At 40.2% G+C, this 27677-nt stretch overlaps 1 protein-coding gene across 2 annotated transcripts in view; it reads right to left on the reverse strand.

The window, feature by feature from the left end:
- The window catches only part of NAV2 (neuron navigator 2), a 212962-nt gene that overhangs the window by 57005 nt on the left and 128280 nt on the right, over positions 1–27677 (reverse strand). The gene's annotated exons all lie outside the window — the stretch shown is intronic.

The following is a 27677-nucleotide window of genomic DNA, read 5'->3' on the forward strand; positions in this document are numbered from 1 at the left end:
TGGCTTTGCAAGAAGATTTTCCAAACACCATTGGATAAATCCACAAACACTCCAGCTCTTCTGATCAGAAAGAAATCTGTAGTCTACAGTGCTGGTGATGCTACAATTTAAAGGTAAGACATATTTTTTTTTCTTTTTTGTTTTGCCTTCACCTGGATATTTTTTTAAAGGAATCTGCTGTAATACAAAATAGAAGTACCTGTTAAAATAAAATAAAACACCATACACAACGTGAGATCCGTTGAGTCTGAGAAAGCCAGCCAGCCAGATTCAACGCAACAGTTTTATTCACTATTTTCCAAAATCTTCCTCAGCATAACTGAACGAAAGATGTGCTGACCATACAGGGAAATCCATGGAATGTAAAGGGAGGGTGGGGTGGGGGGTGGGAATCCTATTTTTTTTCCTAGTGCCTAGAATGGAAAAATCGAAAACTTGGGAAAGAACTGAAAAGACTTCTTTGAAGCACCATTTTTTTTTAGAGTAAGTAATTAAATATAATGCAAAATATTCAAAGTTATACTACTTCTAATTTTCAGCTTTTAAAAACAGGTCCTGTAACTGATATTTACTTGTATTTCAAAACATATAACATAAAGCAATTACATTTCCTAGATTTTAGAAGTCGACAAATAAGGTTACAAAGCAGTTATTAAAATAACTGCATAAAAGAATATGCTCCTCATTTTCTCAAGTTTTGTGTAGCAATATTTTATTTTCTATTTCTGCACCTATAATACAATCATAATCATAATAATATCAGCAATACCAATGTTTTCCATATTTAACAGTTGCATTTGCTTCTTATAGAGATACGGCAATGACCAAAAAAACCCCTCCCAAAACCCTCGAACAACAGAAAAACCCAATCCCAAACAATACTATTCTTCTGTGTGACTCACGGTTCCATCTTGAACATACAGAAACTTTACATTTCCAACCATTTGCCCTTCTTAAACTATCACAGGACCCAGCTCATCAGCATCTAAAGAGTGTGTCTCATGTTAATCATAGTTTTACTGGCATCAACCGGTCCTGTTGACTTCATCTGGGCAATCTAAGGCATTACGGAAATATTTAATCGCCCTTCTGAACCGGGACACGTGCCTAAGGACAAAGGTAGAAACACGCACCTGAATACATTGATGCTTGTGGCTTCCCTGGGCTTTAAGTCTTTTATGTTCCGATGGACAGTACGAATGAGTCAAACTCTGTATTTTTCAAGTTTACTAAACTAAAAGAGATTACACATTCTGAGGTCCAAAGACAGTCTCGCATCCTGGCTGCCAGAAGCTAAGCAACACAGCTGATCATAGAATCACAGAATGGTTTGGGTTGGAAGGGACCTTAAAAGTCAACACATTCCACCAGACCAGGTTGCTCAAAGCCCCGTCCAACCCGGCCTTGAACTGTTCCAGGGATGGGGCATCCACAACTTCTGATGACACCAAGCGATGATATTGATGCGCGTGGCTGTTCTGACAAGGTAAGAAGCTGTGTCAGCTAAAACCAGACATCTCACATTTAGCTTTATTTTAAAAAAATCACTTTAGTAAGGGTGGGAGGGTAGGAGGGGTCAGTCTCTAGCTAGAAGGACAACAGGAGGTAAGAGAACAAGAAAACATATCTTAAGAAATTTAAAATTAATTTTTAAACCTACATAAACAATTATTGATGCTGTCCTTTGGAGTAACACTAGAGATGGTTTTAATGCAAGTGAGACGAGTGTGGAATTCACCGAACTCTGTAAATTAGATATATGCCAATGCAAGCAACATTATGAGCACAGAACATATACTGCTAAAAAGTAATGCAATTAAAGCACATATACTGTTTAAACTGCTGTCAATGATCCAATACACTACAAGCTCTTCCCCCCAAATATGCCCATCACACCGTATTTGGTGTAATATCCAACAGTACTGGACACTGGGCAAAAACTGCAGTTTCTCGAGAGCACGTGATAACAAATTGAGGTCTCTCTATTTCACATTGTTCTTGAAACAACCCCAAGCTCTCCACATAAACTAGTTCACTTTTACCTTGATCCAGCGCCTTGATGGTTAAAGTCAAAAGCAAGGAAGCAGAATGGGGAATCTAACAGTCCTAATTACGGTGTTCTTGGCTCCCAGAGCCAAGATAACATCTTTGTAATTTAGCTGGTGTGATTAATAATTTCTGATGTCAGCAAAAGTCTACTCAACCGTAACCTGAAGCTGAAATGTTTGGGCTTTCCTTTCCCTATTTGATCAATCACCTGAAACTTTACTTTGATTACTTAAAATTACAAAAAAAAAAAAAAAAAATTAGAAGTCTATTATATATTAAAATTATACAACCACCCACTTAAACACCATCACCACCACTTGAAAACTCCCACTAAGCTGCCTCATCCTTATGAAACTAAGCACCCTGAGCACCCTCCTCTCCCCCCCATCTCAACCTACTCACCCCTAAAGCGACTAAAAAAACAACTAAAAAACGCCGGTACCACAGATCGCCCACGTAACAGCACCAGGTCAACGACTCAAAGCTGCTTTCCCAAACAGGTTTGCAAAGCCGTTAGGCTCAGACTTGTATTTTTTCCACAGTCTATCAGCACTTTTCCATCTTGCATAATCATCATCCACAGAATTGGCTTTTCTTTGTCAACTTGGACGGCACCAACCACCCTGCAATGCTGGGGACAGCCCCCTCGCTGCAGAGATCTTCCCCCTTTGCAAGTCCAAAGCAACGGAGTCGTTAAACCACTTCTAAATAAAGCCATTGTTAGAGGCTGAAAATGCACCCTCCTCTATGCATGGGTGTGGATTTTAACTTTGCTGGATCTTTGGACAAAACCAAAATTACAATGAGCCGCTGAAAAATACATTTGTCCAAGACAAGACCTTGGGGCTCTACAATATTTCAAGTGGAAACATGGTAATTACCCTCTTCTACCTAAAAAATTAACTGTTTATGAGTTGATGGGGGAACAAAAAGAAAGTCAAGGTGTAAAATGATTGAAACTTCATAGCAACTTTAAGGAATTAAAAGGAAAAATAAAAAAGCCAGTAAAATGTCAATGTGCTATAAAGCGAGATACTAAATACTGCAGTTTCCACTGTTCTCTTCTGGGATTTCCTACAATATTGACATCACTGTCTCAGAAATCCAAAAACCATGCACAGACCCTTGCATGGTTTTCCTTTCAAATTGTTATGAAAGGTGACAAATAAGTGTTTGCAAAATAATGGATGGAAATTTACTTCAAGAGAAGTGAATTTAATTGAAGTATCTTCCACTGTTGCTATTTATCACCCACCTTCTCCATGTCTTCAGTTTCTCTATTACACCTCATCATAGGCATTTCAAAATAAACCACTTTGTTTCTAACCAAAGGTGCAGCCCAGGGACAGGACTTGAAGCACTTTCTGAAGCCAGACCATGAAAAGTGAAAAGTAAACCAGGCAAAATGAATAGAGACCATTGCCAGCTGTTCTTTCTGGAGCAGAATCTAATCATTTTAACGACTTTTATTTTTAATGCAGAGTTAAACTGCTGTAAGTGTGCTGTAAGCTATTCAGGCCATTTTCATGTTTAGTGACTATATGGTTTACCACCAACAAGCTGAAATGCAGCTCAGTTTAGAATTCATTCAAGGTAAGGTTTCATGATTTACATTTAAAATACCTATTTGTAAAAGATAATAACTCACAGAAGAAAAATAACAATTAGTGTCAAAAAAAAGTTGGGTGAGAAAAGATTTGTAGAAGCTAGAAAACTGCACGTACTTTTTTCATTTAATCTTTTTATATCAGTGCTAACAACCTTATAAAAATAACACTAGATTTTATTTTTTGCCTTAAAATCTGGCCAGGAATTCGACCAAGCCATAGTCAAACTTCAAGCGAACACAACTGAGTGCACAGACACAGGAGCTGCTAAACCCGGCTAATCTCAGGGAGTTTCCCATTTGAAACACCCCAAAACTTCATGAAAGTAATCTGATTTTATACCGAAACTGGTTATCTCCTGCTCTAAAGCAGAAATTCCAATGGCGACTTCTTCATCTGCACACATTTTGCTCAGAGACCCTTCAGTCGTTCACTGTTTAGAGGCACTAAATGCAGCAACCAGCTCTGTATTCAGTTGTAAAATACCTGACTGGTGGAACTTGTTTTTTTGGCCACTGTTCACAACAAAGGTTCCTCTGGGATTGCAGAGCCTGGGGGGAAGGTGAGAAACCAGGGCAAGGCACTGCCCTCGACCCGAGTGCTGGAGGAACACAAATCCCAGCTAGGTCTGAAAAATTTAGCGTAAAAAGCTCCAACCAGCTACCGACCCTTTTTTTCCTGAACTCACAATCCACAAACCATAATTTTTTGGGGGGTGTGTGTGTGTGTGTCCCCATTTACTGTTCTGCCTGAGGATTTACTGTGTTCATAAACCAGTTTATAGACCAGCCCTACACTGGGAGCACAGAGCAGCCCTGCGGCCAGTGGCACCTTCACCTCCCTGCTTTGAAGTCCATGGCATTGATACTCATCCCTGATCATTTCTGTATGACTCCAGTGACTCCAAATGATTTGCACCAGTGAAAGCTGGAAAGAAAAATCAGTGTCTTCACATCACAATAAGGTCAGCGTTAAATCTTAGTTACTACGTTAAAAAACATGTTTTGTTTGTTATGCCTTTGTTCCCAAGACAGTGAGAAAAGTCTTCTAATGAAAGTCAGAAATTCTTGTTTACGTACAAAACCCCTGGTGCTCTCCAGAAGATAAATCCCTGAAGTGCACAGCCTGCTTGCAACAGCGATGAACTAAACAAATCCACAGCGGTCAAGCCAAAGCAGCTGGAGATGCTGCGATGGACCAGAGGTCAAGCCACAGCAGCTGGAGATGCTGCGATGGACCAGAGGTCAAACCACAGTGTCTGGAGATGCTGCGATGGACCAGAGGTTGCACCAAAGCATCTAGAGATGCTGTGATGGACCAGAGGTCACGCCACAGCAGCTGGAGATGTTGCGATGGACCAGAGGTCACACCAAAGCAGCTGGAGATGCTGCGATGGACCAGAGGTCAAGCCAAAGTGTCTGGAGATGCTGCAATGGACCAGAGGTCACGCCACAGCAGCTGGAGATGCTGCAATGGACCAGAGGTCACGCCACAGCAGCTGGAGATGCTGCGATGGACCAGAGGTCGCAGCAAAGCATCTGGAAATGCTGCGATGGACCAGAGGTCAAACCACAGTGTCTGGAGATGCTGCGATGGACCAGAGGTCACACCAAAGCATCTGGAGATGCTGCGATGGACCAGAGGTCAAGCCAAAGTGTCTGGAGATGCTGCGATGGACGGTCCCAGCTCCCTGCGCTCCCCTGCAGTGAGGGATGGGGAGGAGTTCCCCGGCACAGATCCAGCTGTGGATCACCACTGCAATATGCCTTCTCCTCCTGCTCGGCCACGTCCCAGCCCAAACATCTCCCTCCTCCTGGCAGGCAGAGAAGTTGCCCTGGAGAGTTACGATAACCGAACAGCAGATCGTACTTGTTTCTTTCCTCTGCTTTACTTAAAAGTTTATACTTTCTTCTCCCCTAAAAGCAGATACCTTCAGGATCACATCACCTCTTCATACAAAGGCACTATTTAAGTTAAGACTTCAAGAAGGGGCGGCACTTACTGAAAACACTGACGTGGTTTCTGACACTCCCACCTGCACGCTCCTCCAGCACTGGGCTGAGCTGGTGAGAGCTCAGCAGCTCACCAGAGGTTACTGGTACCTGGCAGCCTCCTTTGCCAAAATCCCCCAAACACAATAAAAACAGGCTTCAACACTAAGAAGAAAAATAATAGATTAGCTAAATTCTTACAGGACTGACGTAACTAAAACGTGGAAGGAAAGGAATGAAGGGCTGTATGGAAACAAAAATATGCAACGGGCATTTGAAGTCCCTGCTGCTGAGTGGGAAGACTGGACCCACCTGTCCCTGCGGCCACTTGTCCCCCAGCCAGGGCCACTCGCCCACCCACTCCTCCAGCAGAAAGAGTCAACTGGGACCACTGGGCAGCCTCACCCAGAGGAAAAAGAGCCCAAACCTCCAGCATCTGGCAGGCAGAATATGGCTCCTTAATTTCCAAGTGATGTTCTAATCCCTCCTGATGCTATAACTCCACTAATACAAATCTTTTAAGGTCTGCAGGCTGTAATGCTGAGCAAGAAACGTGCAGGCAGAAAATGAAGAAGCGACATACGTGCATGAAGACTTGAAGCAGTTCACAGGCACTGCTGAAGTTCTTCCTTATTCAGAATACACTGTACAGCTCCTACATTAGACTCTATAAACCGAACAGGGCAAAAACCTGTGCACAGCAAAACGCAGATTGACACCAGAACTGCTCCTCGTGCTGCAGCATCAGCTGCAGCTACGCACATGGAGACAAAGATAACACACACGCTTGCGCTCTTCCCCCATCCGAAAAAAGGAGAAAACCACAAAATTTCCTTTCTGAATGCACTACAGCCTGCTGGTGTATGCCTTAAAATAAAGCTGAACTTGGCAATAAAAGGTGTCAATTTGATCACAGGGCTCAGCACAGTCCCTCGGGAAGTTAAACCACTGAAAAACAACCATCATTATCACACCAGTGATTTATAGGACAGACACACAATCGAGTGAAATACTTTATTCTTTGTAATGTGGAGATGTGTGGAAGATGTCAGCTACTACCATTTCTGAGAGCAGGTTTTTTCTGCTGTTGCAGAACTGCAACATCCTAAGTAGTACCAATAAAACCTGGTTTATGTCAGCCTTTAAAATCGGGCTTATTTGAAAGAAACTGTAAAAAAGATCTAGCCTTACTCAGACAAATCAGGAAGCCCACAGAAATTTGCACAGGAGTGAGAATAAGAAGTGCATATTATGTCCTAAAAAGCGAGTGCACTCTGGGCTGTGATCTGGCCTCAAAAAGCCCCCAACTCGCCTTTGTTTCCCTGCAGTGAGCTCATTCCCATAGAGGTGCCTCCTCTGCACAGAAAGCAAACTTACAGTGCTAAAATATAACAAAGCCCCGCAGTTGTCTGAGGCTAAAAGCCTGTAACTCCAGTGGAAAGATAACCGGTTAGATTGCAACCTGTGAGACGCTAATAACCAGTCAATAGCTCTCGCAGAATACTGAAATAAAGCCAGAAAAAAACAAATACAGTAATAGCTGTCGGTTCTCACATACAGAATTTCCTATCATGTTATTCAAATATTTGTAATCCACTAAAAATATGTCGATTTCATGTAGAAGACAGCGATTCAAATGAAATAGATAGTGCAGGGAGAAAACTTCTCAGATTTACTCCCTTATCTCCTGTGTTTCCGTTGCTGCCGGCATTTAAAAAGCTAAACACAAAGGTGTAACACAACACACTTGCAGGCTTTCAAAAGCACAGAAAATCTCTTACCTTGCAATATTCCCTGGCCAAAGCACTTCTCGACCTTGTTGCCCATGAAGAATTCCAGAAAAGGGGCTTAGATTTATTTTGCAGGTTGATACCTTCATTAGGATACCATCCAGCACCCTCCTAAACAAAACAGCTTGTGACTTGATTAACTAGGAAGAGACTCGAAAAAAAATTTAAAAAAGCTGGAGCAGGGTTGTTTTCCAACAGAGCCCTGACCATTCAGCAGCTCTGAAAGACACTGCAAAGTAAAGCCTGGCTAGAAGGTGATCATCAGAAACTTCCCCTAGAAAGAAATCTGATCCCTCCACAAAATTAACCTCTGAAGTGCTGAAAAAAGCGGGAGGTCAAGGTTTTCTGCTGGGACCGGGTGATCTGTGCGGAGCTGTGACCTGATGGTGGGACGGGGGGCAGACTCGGTGCCTCCAGATCACATACCGTGTCGGATGAAGCCAAAGCTCATGTCAGCAGCCCTGCACTTGGAGGTACCCGATGACAGCATTCGATCTCGGCTAAAAGCCCACGATCTGGAAAAGCGTGTTTCCTACTCCGCTTTTACAGACGGATTCAACGACGTGGCTGCTGAAACAACTGGAGTTTTATTGGAAAGCATCAGGAGACATACCCCAAATGTTTTAACATAAAATATTTGAAATACTGGCATAATACTTTTTTTTTTCTTTTTTTTTTTTGGGGGGTGTGTTGGAAAATAATTTTTCAATAAAGATAGTACTGAAAATATCAATTAATCCCACTCGTATCCCCAATAAAGACTTTATGAAAATGGGACAAGATATATACAATTTCTCCAAGTAGGGATTGAACACACTAAACCTTATTTACAGTTGTAAAGTAAGGGGCTTAATACTTCCCTTTATTTCAAGTAGAATAGAGATGAGTATTTATACATATTTAGTTGATAAACATTTCCAGTTGTTAGCATTCAAAACTCCTATTTTAGCCTAATATAAATACTTTCTGACAGGATTCTTCCCAGACCTCTGCATTCTGCCATACACGTGGGATTTTTTATATTCTAATATGGGAAATTACACCAGCTCTATTTTACTGGGGGAAGTAGTGCTCAGAGGTATTAATTACCCTTATGCTAGATGCTGCATGAACATTACCTGTATACGTTAGAAAACCTGTAAGACAGTGAGAATTGGAAAGCTGGTCACTTACAGCACACGTAGACTCATCACTTATGGAGTCTCCTTTGTGCTAATGGGGTCAGGCACAGAGCAGGAAATGATACACGTACCCCCCAAAAAGAGAAACAGTAGAAATACAAGAGGAACATAGATGATGCAAAAGAAATTTTTTTGTTATGAGGGTGGTGAGAGCCTGGCCCAGGTCACCCAGAGAGGTGGTGGATGAACCATCAACCATCCCTGGAGACATCCCAGGCCAGGCTGGACGGGGCTCTGAGCAACCTGAGCTGGTGCAGATGTCCCTGCTCATGGCAGGGGGGGCACTGGGGGAGCTTTGGAGATCCCTTCCAACCCAAACCATTCTGAGAGTCTGTAACACAGTGGTGTTGGATAGCTGTGACTAGTTGAGCATGGAAGGCAGCACTGGAGCTTGGAGAAGACTATTATGAGCAGTCAGGAAGCCCATGGGTGGATGAAGACCCAAGGGACTGGTTCAAGGTCACTGTAAGCAGAATAAGGTCAGTGGAAGAAATGCTACAAGTAGATGTGTGAAGAGACTGAGGACAAGGAATTGGAATAGGGAAACTGAGGTTGGGATGAGGTCTGGGAAGGTGGTCTGGGGTTGAAAAGAGACATCTATCAGATGTAAAGCCATGGTGGGGAGATAAGATGAACTTGACAAACGGCTGAAACTCGGTGAATTGGACTGCAAAATGGAGAAAACAGATTAGGAAAAAAGTCTGAGCTCATGAAATTAAGAGCATATTATAGTATATATGCACAAGGAGAAGGGATTCAATTCAAGACAGAGCTTGTAGTTTTTATCGTGTTTTGTTGTTTAAATGGGGACACATAAGACACTCTTGCTCTAGTTTCTACGGTTACCAGCATTGACTAACACACTGACTTCCAGCCAAATAGGAATACACAAGTGCATTCCCTTTGTTACGGAAAGACTTGTTCACTAAGCAAGAAACTACATTTCTAATCCAACCAGGGTAGATTTCCGCTGTCCGGGTTACTGATGAAGGATCACGTCATGAAAAGATGGGCAGCCTTTCAGATGGAGAAAGCAGAGAAGACAATACCATGCTGTCCTCTTAGCCTCACCTCAAGAAAACCATCAGTAGTTTGGCCCAAAATCAGAGAGAAGAGAGGGAAAGAGTAGTCAGAAGTCAACTACACTCATGTAGTTATTAACTCGGTTCAGCTTGGGTACCCTGTCTTAAATAAAACACATCTTTTAGCACAACGTTGTACTTTTGGTTGAAAGAGTTAAAATGCAAGTATTCAAAGGTTATAAAATAAAGACTCCATGGAGATATTCTGCTGCCAAAACCTTCAAATAAATGAGTTGCAGTCTGAGCTTGCCTTTCTATGCCGGAGTCTGTATTTTAGTGGCCACAGGGTTACTATAGCAACACGGAGGACTGGTAATTTAGAGGCTGGTGGATGTGACAACTTGCAATTTAGAACAATACTACTAATAAAAGCGGCTTGGGAAAAGCATCATTTAACACAAATGTTTGTGTTTTAAAATGAAAAAAGGCCCTTCATTTAATTATTTCTTTTTACCCCCAGATGGGCGATTATCTATATTAAGTTAGTCGAGTGGTGAATAAAAGATAGAAACACGACTCTTGTGCTTTTTGGTATGGCTTCACCCTAGAGCGCACTCAACGCACCCCCTTTGCAATGCGTATAATGCAAAGCTGCAGATGTCATTATCTCTGTTGAAGATTAAACAAGAATCACATAGCCTTTTCTTTTTTTTTAAGTATGTATTATCCATAATGAAAGTGAAGGTAAAGATACTGATGGACTACTATTAATCCTTCCTTGCCTCTGCTGAGTTTAACTGGTATCTTTTATTAACAAATCCAGTAAACTGCTCCTCATTCATTACTTAAATAACAGAAGAGTTACTAGAGATAAATCTCAGATATTACAGATACATAAAAGAATCAAAACTGGAAAAGTAAAGCTTTCTTCTCCTCTCTGACACCCTTCCTGTCTTCACCAAAACGGCTCCCACAAACATGATGTTTCCTAATTATCTGCTCGCAGAGTTGTATAGGAAATTAGTGACTGACCTAGGGCTAATGGTAAATAAGAACAGCCAGAAATATTCTAATTCCAAAAATAATCAAATCTGAAATTGTAACCTAGGGAAAAAGAAAAGAATCAGAACATCCCATCTGTTGAATCACCAGCTGGAAATACAACCCAAATCACAAGATTAAGGTGCAGCGTTAGTCTCTCTACATCAAGTGTTGTCCTTCACTTTCCTGGCAGCCTTTACACTGCAAAGGAGGAGAGATTTTGCAACATAATACCCATAACGCTAAATACAGAGAGATATTTCCAGATGAATTTTACATGTACCAATAATCATAGTTTTATGGGTCAGGAAGTTCAGAAGATTAGCGTGTTATGGCTGCAGTTTATAAAAGCGTTTGTGTTAGAAGTTTCGCATAGCAATGGGGTGAGATAAACTGCGAACAGCTTTACATTAAGTTACTTTATGGTAGTTAAAGTTGGGGAGAAGTAAAGAGACCCCAGGTATTAATTTACCTAAAGAACAGCTGCTTAGAAAAGGCTGCAAAGTGTTCTAATGCTCAGTGTAATAAAATCACTGCACCTCCAATCGCTTGTTCTTTCTCCCCACACTCGTGTGCTATTCCCATTAACATCAGTAAGAATCACGTTCGTGGTCTGAACTGAGCTCAAACTGCACGCAACAAAAAAAAAAGACTTATCAAAGAAATGTGTGGTTTGATTCTTATTTGAAAAAACCCCAAACCATAATTACCGGTTTGCATTCTAGGCTAAAGCAGCACAGATCTTGCTGCATTTCAAACTCTCCCTTAGAATACACCAAAATGCCTGAAAATTGGGGTTTTACTACAATCTGTTAACTTCCTTTATTTTTTTTTTTTCTTATTAGCTGAGATATATCAGTTAGGAGCTTATAAAATGTCTGCATTTGATGACTGCAGTGATTACAGAAGTAATGCAAGCAGTGTAGACTGTAAAGCCATTGCGCTTCAGAGTCTTTGTAAACTGTTTTATGATGTGTGGTACAAAGCATCCGTCGCATTTTGCCATGGAGGAGACTCCATTACAACTGGCTAAACTGATGTCTTAAAATAATCTCAAGAGTAATTTTTTAAGACTTCTTTTTCCTTTTTTTTTCCCCTCCTAAAGAACACTTAAGATTATTTAAATGAGGAAAAAATATATTCGTAAAGACAAAACATATTCTGAACAGACTGAAACATGCTTTTGAACATAGTCTGTCCTTCTAACTCGAGCTCATTAAACAAAAAAAATATATTTTAAAAGTACTTTTACTGGTTGAATATATGCATGAGAAAATAAAAGCAGGAACACAGCAACACTGCTGCATCGCTACAACTATTGTGGATCACACTACAGGGCTAAAATTCTGTGTATCAACCTAAATATACTATGGTTTGTGTTAAAGTTAGTTTAATAAACAAAGCCCAAACAAACGAACCCACCAACCCCAAAACCAGCTTCTTGTACTCCTGTGACTGTCAGTCCTGGGAAGGTATTTCTAGTTAAATCTAGTGGAACACTGGAAGCAACATAAATTAATACTTTAGGATTTTGTTAAAATCACTCGTATTTTGTTAATATTACTCATATGAGTAGTATCATATAGAAAAAAAAGTAAAAAGGAATCACCAGTGTGCTCTATGGCATGGGTGGTATGCAATCCATAAGACCTGTCCACTCATATTATAGATATAGGGAAAGATGGTGAGATTTTTTTCAAGTTTCTTGCCACTTAAGCCAATGGCAAAACTTCACTTGAAGAGCAGGGATTTTGGTGCTGAAAAGACTGTGCATACGCAGAAAAGCCAAATATGGGATAAGATTAATAATTATTGCATTGATAATGCATCAGGAAAATGGCATGAGACAGACTTAGCATCAAACTCCCAGGAATTTCTGTTCACAGCTCCCGGGAATTTATTTTTCCCTGACCAACCGCTAAAGAAAACCACAGCTTCCTCCGACAAGGTGACATGCATGCCTGGTGGAGAAGAAAAGACTATTTAGGTATGTGTAATATGCGATAAAAAATGGTTTTAAAACATTTTATATTTACTTCAAAGATTGTTTTAAAAACACGAGTAGCCTAGACGGAGCATGTGTGTTGACACAAGTGTGAGGCGTACTTTGCACCATACCCACTTCAAATGAACGAGCACATCAGAGTGAATAAACACAAACTTTCTAGTGGCAGTGGAGAAAGAAAAAGGCAGGCAACTGGAGATCATCCAACAAAAACGGAGGATGCTGAGCAGCGATGCAGCTTGCATGCCATTATCCGAGAGGAATTCCAAATGAAGGCTGAATCCGGGGGTTACGCTCGGGTGATCCAAACGTTTGTTTCTAAATTTAAACACATTAGCAAGTCCCAAACTCCTTGAGTGAGAAATGTTGTCAATGTATTTACTACATACGCATGTATATGCTTTGGTATCTGTTTCCTATGCTACCTATTTTTTTCCAGATATAGCAAATAATCAAATTAAAAAAAAAATCTATATAACAGGGCAAATAGCTCATTAGTAAGAACAAATGGAAAAAAAAAATCTGATCTTAAAATGCAAACAGTTAACACAAGAGTGAAATATCATTCCCATTGTTATAAATGCAGTTTTCTTTGCGTCCTCCAAACCCGAAAAATCCATTCTCCTTCCAAAGAACATAACACTGCCAATCACAGATTGTAACACACATGCCATTGACTAAGGAGAAGAGCTTAATTCTTCCAGTCTAAACTGCTGAATAGAATAACAGTTTACTTCGACATTGTTATAGGATTTTCATGTCTTCTGCAACCATTAAGATTTTCGGCTTGATCCCCAACATATGAAGTTATAAAAAAAGTAAAGCTGCCATGATTGCTTTCTTCTCAGGACTCTGAAAAAATGCTTTGGGATGAATGTATGACAGATGGCCATATATGATTTACAGTTTGTTTTCTGAGCTTTCCAACATAATGTATTTGTCAACAAGCAATATAGAAGAGAACAGAAATAACAGATACGAAAGCAGCTATACAAATCCATAATTGAGGGGCAATGTTCCTTATGGCCAATAAGGTAGAGAACAACTCGGTAAAAGATAAAATTTGAATTATGGGTTTTGTTTCAGCCAGCTGGATCAGGGGACTACATCAGAGGATGCATTCAGGCCCAAGAAGGATATGCCAAGTGTAATATCTACAGAACCACACTTAGATACTTCTGGTTGAATACGCAGCTCTCCAAGTAGTTGTATGGTTTTGAAAAGTCCTGTAAAACTTGATTTACCCTCCCCTCCTACATATCCCCAACAAAATACTGAAATCATTACAGCTTAATCAATAGTAGTCATTAACCCTCTCACTGGAGTCATTAACCATTGCATGGCATCCCCTGTAAAAGCACTGCTGCCAACCATACGTATGTTCATCAAATCTGGTTCAGTTATGATCAATAGAGTTTGCCCACCTTAATTGCTTTGGCCTCCACCTAATTAGATATATCTCTACATTTATAGTTGGTTATTGTTCCTGTGGCTGTCAAAAAGCTACTACATCCCACTAGGAAAGAAATCTTATTTATCCTAATTGAAGTAGAACAATTAAATCAAGCTAGCATCATTATAGCGTGACCTTTAGTGTTTGCAAATCCTCTGTATTACTGAGTCTATAATCATTCAAAGTACATAAACACTTCAACAGAGTAATGAGCAAAGAACAAAATTCAAACTCTCAACTTCAACAAAAAATAATTTTCCTTTGAGAATCCACCTGCATTTTTTTTATAAAACAATGGTATTTATTTTGCCTGTACAACACAAAGATGTTTCATAGATTGTTTCCAAGCCAAAAGACAAGCTTCTTGCTCAGATTACCTTGCAAAATCTTTCCACTCTTTCGAACATGCTTTCCTATATGAATTGCTTTTTTCTTATTCTTACGGGTACCGTCAAATAGACGAACTTGCTATTTCCAAATTCACAATAGGCTATTAACGCAATATAGAATTTCAGACATTTCTCCTCCCTGCCACTGTTACCTCTGCCTGGATAAGAAAACCATGAAGTTTTCTTTGAATTTATAATCTTCCTAACACAAAAGGTAACTAAATCGAACCACTTACCTACAAGACAGCAGCTCTAACTAGTGTGTACTTTTAAACAAAAGTCTTTCCTAGCTCTGCATTTTATGGTTTTGTGAATAATGCCACCAACTCTTACGGACTCAATATTTTTGCTCATTTGGAAATAGAAATTCTTCATTAAGCAGTAAGAAAACCCCATGTTTGTCAGGAAAAAAAAATTAAAAGTTATATTTGAAAATTGCAGCTGATGAGAAGTATGCCCTCCATGAAACTCCTTATCTCATGAACACCTTTGGCAATCACAACTTGCCCATGTGAACTTCTGACCTTCGCTAAACCCTAATAAAATTGTAGCTGTAGATCATCTGAGAAGACTAATGATCCTCCGGATTAGGGTATTGCAGCATGCATTTCAGGTAGCTAAGATATCAGCTTTATGAAAGCTTCACCAAGGCAATTTCAGCTGGTAGACTCGCTCTGATCAAAAGGTCAACATTCTACCTGCAGCATCAGTAAACCGAAAACTTATTTTCCATTGCTCAAAAATTATTCACTTAGCAAGAAAACACTCTTCTCTTTGCAAATATGGAAAGCCTTTGAGGGTGAAATGTCCTGCTTGTATTTCACCAGAAGGACAAGATGACAGTCGACACGTTTAGACTCTGCAGGGTACCAAGGGGCTTTGCCATGGTTGCCTGTGACCCTGAACAACAGCTCTGCCACCCAATGCTACTGAACCGCTGTCCTTCCACAGATGCTCAGCAGAAGCTTCCTCTGAAAAACGGTAGCGACCATAAGCCTAGTGATGAGGGACAGAAGGTTTCCTCCCCACAGAATGCTACTCGGAGCAGAGGTTGCAACTACTACACGACTGAGCAGGTTCTGTTCATGTTTTTTCCACACCAGGGATGAAGGTTGATGTAGACACAGTGGACAACTGCAGTTACAGTGCAGAACGCTTGGGGAGCAGAGGATCTGCAGAAGGGACAGCAAAGTTTAATGGGTGCATGACAGGGCCGGTGTAACAACATTTCCTCCAGGTCCCACCTAAGGACTGAACACCACGGAATGAGTGTGGAACCATCCACGGGCTGCCTGGACACAACTCCATCTCCAGAGGGGTCGCATCCCCCTTGCTGCTCCCCACAGGCAGAACCAGAACTTGCACAATAGTTCCACCTATGCTGAGTGAACTGGAGCGAGCAGCACCTTCTCAAATCGTTAAACCCTTTAATTTTTCACTGGAAGAGCAAATACTTTTAATTGCTATAGATACTATGATAACCATAGACACACAGAGTGAGCTGCAATGGGACACGGGAACACCAATGGCAACAACAGCTGAATATTGACGTGGTGAGCTATTGCATTTAAGAGTTATTTTCTTTCGAAACTGAATGACTAATTCCAAACATCTGTGCCTTATAGGGCTCAGATTATCTGATACCTGATATCGTTATCTGATACTTGAAAAATTAATCCGGTAATAACTTGTAAATTATATTCTAACGGTTTCCTAACAGGTAAGTATTTCTATTATATATCTTACGAACTGTGTTAAATATTTAGTCTGGAATGCCAGATAACAACTCCTAAGTCTTTTCTGAATATTTTTTTTTTTAAATGTCATTTTAAGTAATAGACTGAAAGCAGAGCTCAGTGGTGTCAAAATACAGAAAAAATCAGTACGGCTATAAATACAGAAGGCACAGCTACACCGTGTTATGGAACAGGGTTCAGAGATTCCTGAACTGGTGCTGCATTATGGTTTACAGATGAACATCTGAAGATACTCAAGTGGTTCTGGATGCAATGCAGATTCAGTACGACACAACCTCAGCTGTCACATCATTACATTTTATAGGGTGTCACTCATTTCTATCGCTGGGCACTTATCCTATGGGCCAATTTCTGCTCGTCTGATTTCATTTAAGTTAGTTAGGAGGACAAGTGGGAACTTCCAATTAGACATAATGAAATGAGAAATGCTAAGCATCCAGAAGATGTGTGGGAAAGGAGGGAAGAGAGAAGAAAGGATCTGTGGAGCTGCCCTTCAGCTCCAGCTCTCCAAAAGCCCAGTCTTCCTAACAGTCAGAAATACCATGGTCACAAGATGCAAAGCACTGATCTAATACAAGCATGGCTCTGATTCACATGTTTCAAAATTTTTCAAGGAGTATCTCTGCCCACATTATTCTACCTCTCCTCAAAGCCAGGCCTCACCTGTCCTCCCCCAGGTGGCATAAAACTAAACTTTGTGCTCTGGCATAAAGGCACAGCAATATTCGCAAGCATGCACGCAGTAATTAGCCAACGCTGGGTTAATTATTATCATGCATCATTGCATTATCATGTATTCACGCACCCTTTTGTTCCATTGGATTTTCATGATAATCAGGTGCAAGGACAGATGCTGTCAGTGCCAGAGGTGACACTAATCCTGGGCTTCTTACATAAACGTCTCTGGTATGTGCGGTGCTCCTCGTTGTATTAGCTGTTTATTTGCACTCAAAAACTTTGCAATATTCATTAACATGATGCATCATTTTACAAATGAAAATGCTAAGGACAAAACCCAAGATGTGAATTATTTGCTCTGTGCACAGTGTAATTAACATATGCATATGATCTGTATGCAAATCATGTTACTGAAATAGTGACTATTAGCATAACAAGTGCTTATTATTTATTGAGATGCAACTCAAGTAGGCTTCCTGCTGGGGTCTAACATCCTTCCTTTAAACAGCACCATCTTTTCTTTCTTTGTTTACACATTCTTCTCTCCTCTTGATGATTAACAGCACAGAAAATAGGGAGACTCCCTTCTGTGCCTTTGTTTAAAGGGGGAAATCTTGTCTGCTTAATTGCCCTCAAGCATCTGACCCAGTTCAAAGCTCAGCGGAGCCTCTCCTATGATGCTGCACTCCCTTCCCAACCCCATCATCCCTGAACTGCAGGATGTTTAAATGATCCGCTAATATATGCAACTTCACCTACATTAATCCTTAATTGATAACAAGTTAAAAGCAGTTAGACTTTTTTTTTTCTTTACAATTTTACTGCTGAGAGGTCTGTGTCACTGATGCTGACACTGTTTCCTCCCTCCACTCCCTACCCTGCAGAAGTCCTGAGGTCCCAGGGTCTCGGCAGGACTCTTTAACCTTTTTTAGCATTTCTCTAAGAGCAAAATCTTGCAAAACTGTTCCTTGCCCAGTAATTCCTTCCCCAGCCCCAGCCCTGCTGGGTTCTGCGCCGCATATTTGTTTTCTCAGAGGCTACACCCTCTGCTTCAGAGATGGCGATGTTACAGTAATGAAATAATTACCGGGGGGGAATGATTTCAATTATTTATTGTTTGGCCAAAATTGAGCTGTTTGGCCTGAAGTTTTCCAAACTACATGCCAAGCTACGGATAGACTTTGGTCTCAGTTAAAAATAGCACAACAACTTCTGAGTATTGTTAGAAAATATACATGATTTTACTATTAAGTTATATTGATCTTCCCTGAGAAGCCTTGTCTTGAAATATAATTTTTTTATTTGGTTTTGGAGGGCTCCAGAAAAGAGGGACAATAAATCTAGAAGTGAAGCTGAGACTGTATGTGGAAAACAAGTGGGGGAAAAAAAAAAAAAAGAGAAAACAAATTTAGATGGAAACACTAAAGTTGAAGGCTGGGACCTGCTGCACAAAAGCAATAGAACTGGGACAAGAAGACTGAAGTGGGACTGGAGAAGAAAAAAATAAGTATGGGACAAACTGGAAGGGAAATATCGGAACTGAAATTGTCTGTGTATACATGTTTTGATATATCCTTCCATGATGGGATGCCTTTTTATTTTTCTTTTAATGATTTCTATGTGACTGCAGGAGACACATCTGCTGCAGAGGTGGATCCCTGCTCTACCACAATGACAGCTCTTACTCAGGGAACCCCCGTCCGCTCATTGCGGCAGATGGAACATGCACAACCTCACTTTTCTGTTAATGCAGTTTTTCATATGCAATACATATATAGGCCCAAATTGTTACCTACCATGCGTTCTGTCTTTGAGATCCTGAGAACTTCCTAGGCCTACCTTGTAACCAAATACAACACCTTTACACCACAGTGGTGACACAAAAGCAGCTTGGAAACAGAAACTGGAATCCAGTCAGAAATCTGTTTTGTTAAAAAGAGGGTTTAAGGCACAGTTTCCCCACCTCTACTTTGCATGCGTTAGATAAAACTCTCGAACTGCCAGTTTTGCTACTGCTACAGTGATGATTTAGAGATGGTTTGGATTTTTTGACTAAATATCATTAAATATCCTGTTCGTTTGTTTTAAAAAATGTAACTCTTCACAACAGTGAGATGACTCCCTTGGATCATTTGTTAACTTTCATTGTTAAATCATCCAGGGTGATGTGGGAGTTCAAGGACTTCAAACTTAATTCTTTCCGTCCCACTTCTGTGACCTGATAGCTCTACGATAGCCAAGAGTCCAATTAACACCTTTCATTATCTTGTGTTGATATTATTTCCAGCAAATAATTTGGCAGGAGAGACAAAGAGAAATATTCTTAAACACCCCAAATGAAGAAGGGCAAAACGGAGATCCCTGCTCCAGCCACGCATAGCAGAGACCTCAACTTGACTTTTTACATTAGAACCTTAATCCCTGCGTCACTACTCTGTGTACTGGAAAAACAACAACAGCGAAAAAATCAAAATCCTTATTTTCTGTTTTATCCCAGTGCAATAACGAAATGAAAATAATTTTAAACCAGCCTCTCGTCAATATGTTCTATTTCAACATTAGCAGAATGTGGCCATCTTGTTAAGGCTGAGCTGTGAACTGGTCTCTCACTTTGCTATCAGAGACTTAATGTAAACTCGTACTGATAAAGATAGCTCTAGTTCAGTGAATTCTTCTTGAATTAAGGAGTGGCCATTAGATATCTTTGTTTGGAGATTTCAATGAAGTGAACTGTGCAAGGGATGACAGGATGAAAGGATTTTAAAAATATCACACAAAAAAAGTAAAAAAACTTCACATCACTAGTTAGATTAACGCGAGCACTCATATTTTGCATCTAACAGGCACGCCTAACAAACTGTGAGTCCTTGCCATCAGTATTAATAATGAAATAAACAAAGATTAATCTGGAAAACCCCTCTTTGGTTATTCACACCAATTTCCCTCTCATGCGTGTTTGTGCTTTGGCTCGTACATATTTTTAAAGCCCCAGAGGACAGACTTCCTAGAGACTCGTTTACAAGTCAGTAAGTGCCAGAGAGGTTTTCCTTATAATAACTCTATGTTTTCCTTGTCTTCCCTAAATCCATTCTGCTTAAGTTATAGCTACAATTCACTACTATTCCTGAAAATGTCCGAAGAAAGTTTTGTTCTCCTCCCATGATCTCACCCAGCCTTGCTTAGCCAAGTCATAGGTTACCTTTGGCTCTCATTTTTTTCTTTCTAAAATAATCCCTTGTTCCTAAATGATTTGATAACATATACATTGCCATAATAAACTTAACTGCAACACCATGTATTGCAAGCTGTCCCATTCCAACGGTGTTAAAATCTAAAAGTGAAATCAGAGACTGATGTCATTAAATAAGAGGAGAATGTATCCAAAGTGGGGAGCGACTTTAAGATTCAAACTTGTTTCAGGGACAAAGTTGGGTCTCAGTAATTCATTGAGGACAAAGGAAGACAGGATGAAAGCCCATCATCGAAAGCACGATGCATTGCTTGGAAAGAAATAAATGGCTACAAGAAAAAGTGATTTGGTAGCATAGAGGAGATGATGTAGGAAAGGCAAAATAACTGGGTCAAGCATGAGTGGAATTGTGGTGGTGGAGGGCGGGGAAAACATATGGTATGACTCACGGGAAGGAATTATTATTTTATCAGTCACATGTTTAAGCTCATTATGGCTAATGTAAGGTCAGCCCATAAAAACATGGTGAGAGACAGAAGCGGAATGTCGCTAAAATCTAGATACAGTCAGAAGCTATTGCAAAAAGGGACCCAAACTAAGCCACAGCGTGGAAGACACCTCTGATTCAACCCTCTGGATGCTGGTGCTGGAGGCCAAGCCACGAGCATGCTTGGACCAAAAGCAACGACAAGCAACTTCATCTTGCTGTATGGCGTATTTGCTTTTAATCTATATTAACAACAACAACAGAGGCTTAATGGTTATTGTTAGAAGCCAACAAAGAATTTCAACAGAAATCAGAGAACAGAACTCATATCCTGACTTCAGTTCAGAATCACCATCTTCCGATTTCAGAAAAGTTGTGTCTATTTTGCATGGACATTTAAGACAGCAGGTGTGTGTAAATGCAGATTTCTTGCCACCGCCTGATCCATCTCATGAGTCCTTTGGTTCAGAAATGCTCTCAAAGCACGGATAAATAAATTCTCCATCTAGGAGTAGTCAGAGAATACACATAGTCCCAAAATACAGATTAAGTGGAGTATAAGGCTTTCCTGGATGAACATAACCCCTGTGAATTTGATTGGCACGGGATACTCATATCTCTTTCCCAGAGGCTCATGTTGGTGATTCTTGCTCCTCCCTTTCCCCCTCCTCTCTTTCCATAGAGATATACAGTTGTCTACAAATAATTCTAGCTATCTCCTGATAATATTTCATTCTTCCCTTCCGCATTCAAAACAGTTCTAGTTTTGCAAATGCAGCAGTATGTTGCAGTGATCTCTGAAAATAAAAATGAAACCTTTGCATAAAAATGCAAATGAAACATAAAACTATGCATGCGCATATCAGATAGTATCAAATAACATCAACCGTTTCAAAGAGATGTCTAAGGCATTAAGTCATGTTACAAAGAGTATTTCTAGCAGCAAGTTTCATAACAAGAATAAATCAATCTTGGCAACGAACATGAAAGAGGGAATAAAACCTTTTTGAACACTCAAGGTGGTTTGCTCCTTTCCCCCAAACAAAAACGAATGAATTAGTTGATATATATGAAAATTAACTTAAACTAACAACATAATCAGAGAAGATAAACTTTAAAGTTAAAATTAGATTGAAAAGATAAAAAATATTACTTGAGGCTGACGAGAGCACATGGTAACTCCACAGTAACTGCTGAGCTGAGCCTTTGTCAGTTAAGAAACAACAACAACAAAAAATCATATAGTTAAAAAAGAGCCGACCTCAGCCCTTGGACTTTGCTCAGGCACTAATCAGAATTCCAATGTTTAGCGCTGATCCTCTGGCTACTTATTGACCATATAGACCTGGCCACACATAAAGAGCCTCTAGCAATGCCGTAGTTACTCAGGCTCCCCGTGCTCACTCTGCACACAGGTTTCGCACTTTTCTAATGGCACTTACGTCAAATTAATTAGTCTCAAATTGCAGCAATCAGTGTTAATAAAATTAGGTGTTTTATTTTTGGTGAGAATATAAAAAACTTTTACTAATAAAAACAAATTACACACATTCTCATAATACGGCTGTAAGAGCACAATGTAGCTCCAAGTGTTTCCACTGCATACAATTATTTATCCCGGCCAAATGTATATTTAACTGTATATACTTAAGCAACATAAGACTCTCACATGAAAGCCTTAATGCCTGTTTATGTAATAGCAGAGCGTTTTTAAGCCCCACGCAGCTGCATTAACACTGACTGGGCTGTTTAAGCCTCAGGATGTTGGGGCTCAACTCAGAGAGATCAGGAGCAAAGTGACTACTTGTTCTGCAGAGTCTCAACTTCACTGCGAACACTACTAGCTGTCATAAAAAGGTCATGAAGTCACCTTATCATACTGCTGGAAAAACCCCTATACCACGAGGAAGCTGAGGAATGGAGAAGAGCAGAGTAGGACTTAGAGATTAAGAAGGCTACGGACCCACAGTATGGAATAGCTTGTTGGCCACCAAGGAAGTTATTGTGACACCAAGTAACAGCCTGATATAAATACAGTAGCTTCAAGAATCCCAGGGCAGCAAAAATATAGTTAGGCATTTTTGTCCCTGCCACTCTGCTCCCTCAGCCCCACTGCAAAATGCAGCACAGCTGCTCTCCAGAGCTGGGAAGTCGTAGAACATGCAAGAAAACTTAAGCAAGAACCTTTTAATGAATTATCCACAGTATCATAGAATCATTTTGGTTGGAAAACACTCTCAAGATCATCAAGTCCAACTGTTAACCCAACACTGTCACAAAACCGTGTCCCTAAGAACCTCATCTACACATCTTTTCAATCCCTCCAGGGCTGGTGACTCCACCGCTTGTTGGGCAGCCTGGTCCAATGCCTGACAACCCCTTCCGGGAAGAAATTTTTCCTAATATCCAATCTAAACCTCTCCTGGCACAACTTGAGGCCATTTCCTCTTGTCATATCACTTGTTAGTTGGGAGAACAACCCCCTCCATGCTCCAACCTCCTTTCAGGTGGCTGTAGATAGCAAGAAGGTCTCCCCTCAGCTCCTGTTCTCAAGGCTAAAGTCTTTTCATTGAAGAGAGACATTCGTTCATTCTACACAGTCCATATGCCCCAATTTGTGCACTTCTGTCTGTGTAGACATAAGTGGGAAATGAGACATTTCCTTCTTTATGAGAACCCAGTTATAGTTGGTAGAGAAGGTCTGTGAGAGGACAGAAGAGAGCGCACCTCTTTCTGAAGTGCCATGGAAATAGAGAGTGAACCTTCATTTTATCTGAATGTATCTTCTGCCTTAATGAGTGCTGGGTCAGGGACACTTTAGTTTCTTTTAAAAGCAGCCCAAAAGCAGCCCCCTTACTTCATTACCTTCTTAACACAGGAGCTGCCGTCCAGGACAGCTGAAGGAGATCACCGCTCATGAAATACATCACATTTTAAATATGAGCGTAAAGTTGTAGACACCTTACAGCTTCTCCTGCTACGCTGCAGATGTGGATGCGCATTGGATATTCAGGGCTATTAGTACCACCCAACATTAAACGCTTCAGTCAGCTGTCCAAATTAGGAGTCTCATTTCCCTGTCTAGGCAATGGATCAAAGGATCTGGGTATCCTGAGTTCTTTGGCTTCTCACTGATGACATAGGTGTCCCCTCACCCCATCTGCAGTACTGTGTTTGCAAGCTCTTCATTGGAGGGGACAAAACTGGGAATAATAGAATCATAGAATACCAGGTTGGAAGGGACCACAAGGATCAACTGAATATTCAATAAACGTAATCAACAGAGTAAAGAAAAAGAAACAAAGAACCCCAGCAAAGCTCAGAAGAGCATGCAGGAAGAGACACGCATCTGACATATGGGCTCAGAATTTTGATATCGTTTTCCAAGCAATACAATCACAGAAAACATTCAGCCACTAAACAGAAAGCTTAAATCCTGGCTATTCACATTAATATTTCTATTAACATGTAAGCTGATACTAATAGAATATTATTGTAACTACAAGAGAACACATAGCTGTAGAACAGAAGCAAAAACCCTAATGAAGATTTCTAATGAAAATCATGGACAAATCCAAAGCCGCAACAAACTATCTAAGAAGGGCAAACTAAGACCAAAGGGAGAATGTTTAGGTTTCGGGGTAATGAGACATTTAGAAAAGCACACAACATCTGAAAAAATCATCTGGTCTTGAAATTTGCTTTACAGCCATAATGAGCTTCCACGCTCGTCAAAGAGCCCCAAACCGGGATTCTTCTTCTGGAGTCCGACAGCTGTCTGCTATTAGTTTTATCTATTCAATCTCCAAATCCCAAACTCAGAGGTTACTGGTGTAGGTCAGTTGTGAGACTATGTTGACTCTCTTGCCATTCGACATGGAAAACCAAATAACAAAGTCTGCACTATGTCAGCAAGCATTTCACATTCTTCGGTTTGTCATGCAAAGCACAAAGACCCTGATACAGTTCAAAATCGTCTTTGTATCTACAATCTTGTTTACCCTTGGAATACAAGCTCAATTTCCCACATGCCTAAAGTGTTTTAAAAGCCACTTCATACAACAGAAAAGACAGTGCTAATCTCTGGCAATGGAACCAGAAATATTGAGGGTTTCAGAAGAGCCTCCAAATCAGCAGTTAGATCAACTTTATACTTATACACATAAGGTGGGTGTGTGTGAAAGGAAATTTCACTTCAGGAAAATCTAGTTCTCACGGTGTAGGATCCTGATTTTGCCATCCCTAGACGCAAATTATGCAGCTGCTCGAATTAGGCAGTTTTTCCTATTTCCGCAGAATTAGTATCCACAATTGTAAAAAAGGTAAAGGTCCCTTCACATGTACATACGCTGCAATGCAGCCTTCTAGGGGACATGACAAACCATCCACAGTGGAATATATGGGCAAAAAGAAGGTCCTGGCTTAGTCATGGTGAGTTGCTCCCTTGAGGCACCTGCCACCTTCCATTAGCTTTGTAGAGAACTTCAGCTCCTGCCTTAAGCATTTTAATTAGATGTTAGAGCAGAGGTAGAAATACACCCTAAAACATGAAGGAATGCAGAATCAGAAGTACAGCAACAAAAGTAAAGGGCATGACGTGAAGAAAAAAGTGTCAACGAGAAATGCAGCTCCTAAAGCCTAGATCCAGCTTGTGTCTTCAGTGTTAACATCTAAGGAAAAAAGCAATTCTGAAGAAGTTGTTTAAAAATACAGTTATAGTCAAGATGTAAAAATTGCCCACTCTACTAACTTTGGAGGGAACAACTTGCAATTGTGAGGTGTTTTGGTTGGCTGTTTTGTTTTCAGTGTCAAGTGATAGGACTGTACAACCTCAATGGAAGAAAGTTCTGAAAAATGGTGAAAAACTCTCTCAACTGCATTGTCAGCCCACAGGGCCACTAAAATAGGTATTAGTTAAAAGAAAATAATGAGATAATTCTTGGCTTCTTGGATGCACATAGGTCGTAACTGCAGTAAAAATCTGTCTTTTTTTCCACCCCCATGTATACATGGAAAAGGGACTCTCCAATACGAAAACAAATTTAAGAAAAAGTCAGTTACATAATAGGCACAAAAGTGCTTCAAGGGCAAAACCCCGCACATCAATCATAGATCCACTATTGTTACATGATGTGATAATCTAGAGCCTAGACAGAAATTTTTAAACAAATACCATCTCTGCTGAAAAATTACATCACTCCTTAACTCATCCTTGAAACTCCTTCTAGCCTTCAAGGAGCTCCCAGCCTCACTAAGTTGATTGCTGGAAGCAAACTCTTTTCTGACCATCATGCAATGAGTAAAATTAGACCAAGCCTGAGAAAAACAAACCTTTCCAACGTATCTCCATTCCATCATGCCTCTCTAAACAGAGCTGATGCTATCACCAAATCCTGTGTAAGTACTTCCCAGAATGTAGTAGGCTTCATCCAGCGTACCATATGTGTCTCCAAATGTACATGCGTGGAAAAAAGAATTAAAAAAACCCGAAACACAGTATTACTGTGCCCTCTGAATGAATTCGCATGTAAGCCACGAAGTCGAGAAGAACCTGGTTACCAAAGGGGGCGATTCTCACACTTGACCTCTTCCTTCTCATCTTCAAGGGAGTTCTATAAAACATCTTCAAAGAATAAACCAGAGTATTAAAATAATAACTCTGGTGGATATTAAAAACCATAGATTCATAAAGAAACGGCCTTTACAGCCTGTAATAATTTCTCCGTCTCCCCAGTTAACTCCTCCACATTACTCAGGTGATAAATCATCCATGTCTCTCTTTTCTACAGCACGCAAACATCATGTCATGCCTTTCCTTGCTAAATCTTCCTCTGCTTCTTAGGTATTGTCTGGCTTTAAGAGTTAGTCTAAATTACTAACACATCCAGGTAAACTTAAGGCAACCGTTTTTCAACTTGTATTTAATAATGAAAAACCTTGCCTGAAGACCTGAAGAAATGCTTACGTGTCCAGAATTTGTCATCTTTAGCCCACTGAAACGGATCTGCCACAAGACTTTTCTTCCCTTCACTAACTTTGCCTTGTTTGAAGGTAGAATGTCTTTTTTTTTTTCTTTTCTTTTTTTTTTTTCCTTTTGGTAACTGCTAATTTCAGCCCTCGGGTATAGCTACTATACCTTTGCTTTCAACTACTATTTGTTGCTTAACTTCGCAATTACTTTATGTAACCTAAAACCACTTTGGATTACAGCTTGTAAAAAGATTCCTTGGAAAATAAAAGTATATGGTATTGTGGTTTTAATCAGCAGATCCCAAGGCCATAAACTTCAAAGAATCTTTGCAATGTGAATTTCCCTGTTTCTGCAAGTCAGCTTTCAAGATAAATGCAGGATCTTTCACAGACAGATACGTATCTATAGGTACAACTTGAATATTTAGAAGCAGTAGTATTTTTTCTAACTTAGTGATAAAATACAAACAGCTGGTCAAGTGGAGTAGAAGAACTGTTAAGCATGAATAATCTCATCAGTTCTGTGACTTTGCTACTATACACAGACATATATTTACAAATTGCAGTGACTCACAGCACAGATACAGTGAGCAATAGGTGCTGGCACTTTACTTTTTGATCTGTTTTATCTTAAAAAAACCTAAATTATTTTCTAGAAAACCATGCTTATTTATTACCTAGGATCCTTACATAGGGGTGTTCCACTGCCCTAGCAAAGAAAAAAAAATGGGAAAAGCAGAATTTATAAATTATTTTAATTATAACAACTGAATGCAGGTGCAATTGCCGGAGTTTTCTGGAAGTGCAGGAACTGTGAGCTGATGGCATGAAATTTTCTTTCTTAGCTGAGATCTCCTGAGGTCTGTAGATGACTTAAATGTTCCCCCTTCTCCTGACAGCAAGGACACCCTCCCTCCACAAACCCATTCACGTAAAATACCAGATGAATCTCCCTGCAAGTTCACTGACTGTGCAAATCCACAAACACTTATGTCAACACTCCTGAGGGAGCATTGCAAGAGCAGGAGATGCTGTGGAGGAAGGAGGTGATGGGAATTCCACTGCCA

Source organism: Caloenas nicobarica, chromosome 5 (assembly GCF_036013445.1).
Source record: "Caloenas nicobarica isolate bCalNic1 chromosome 5, bCalNic1.hap1, whole genome shotgun sequence".
NCBI classification, from domain to species: Eukaryota; Metazoa; Chordata; class Aves; order Columbiformes; family Columbidae; genus Caloenas; species Caloenas nicobarica.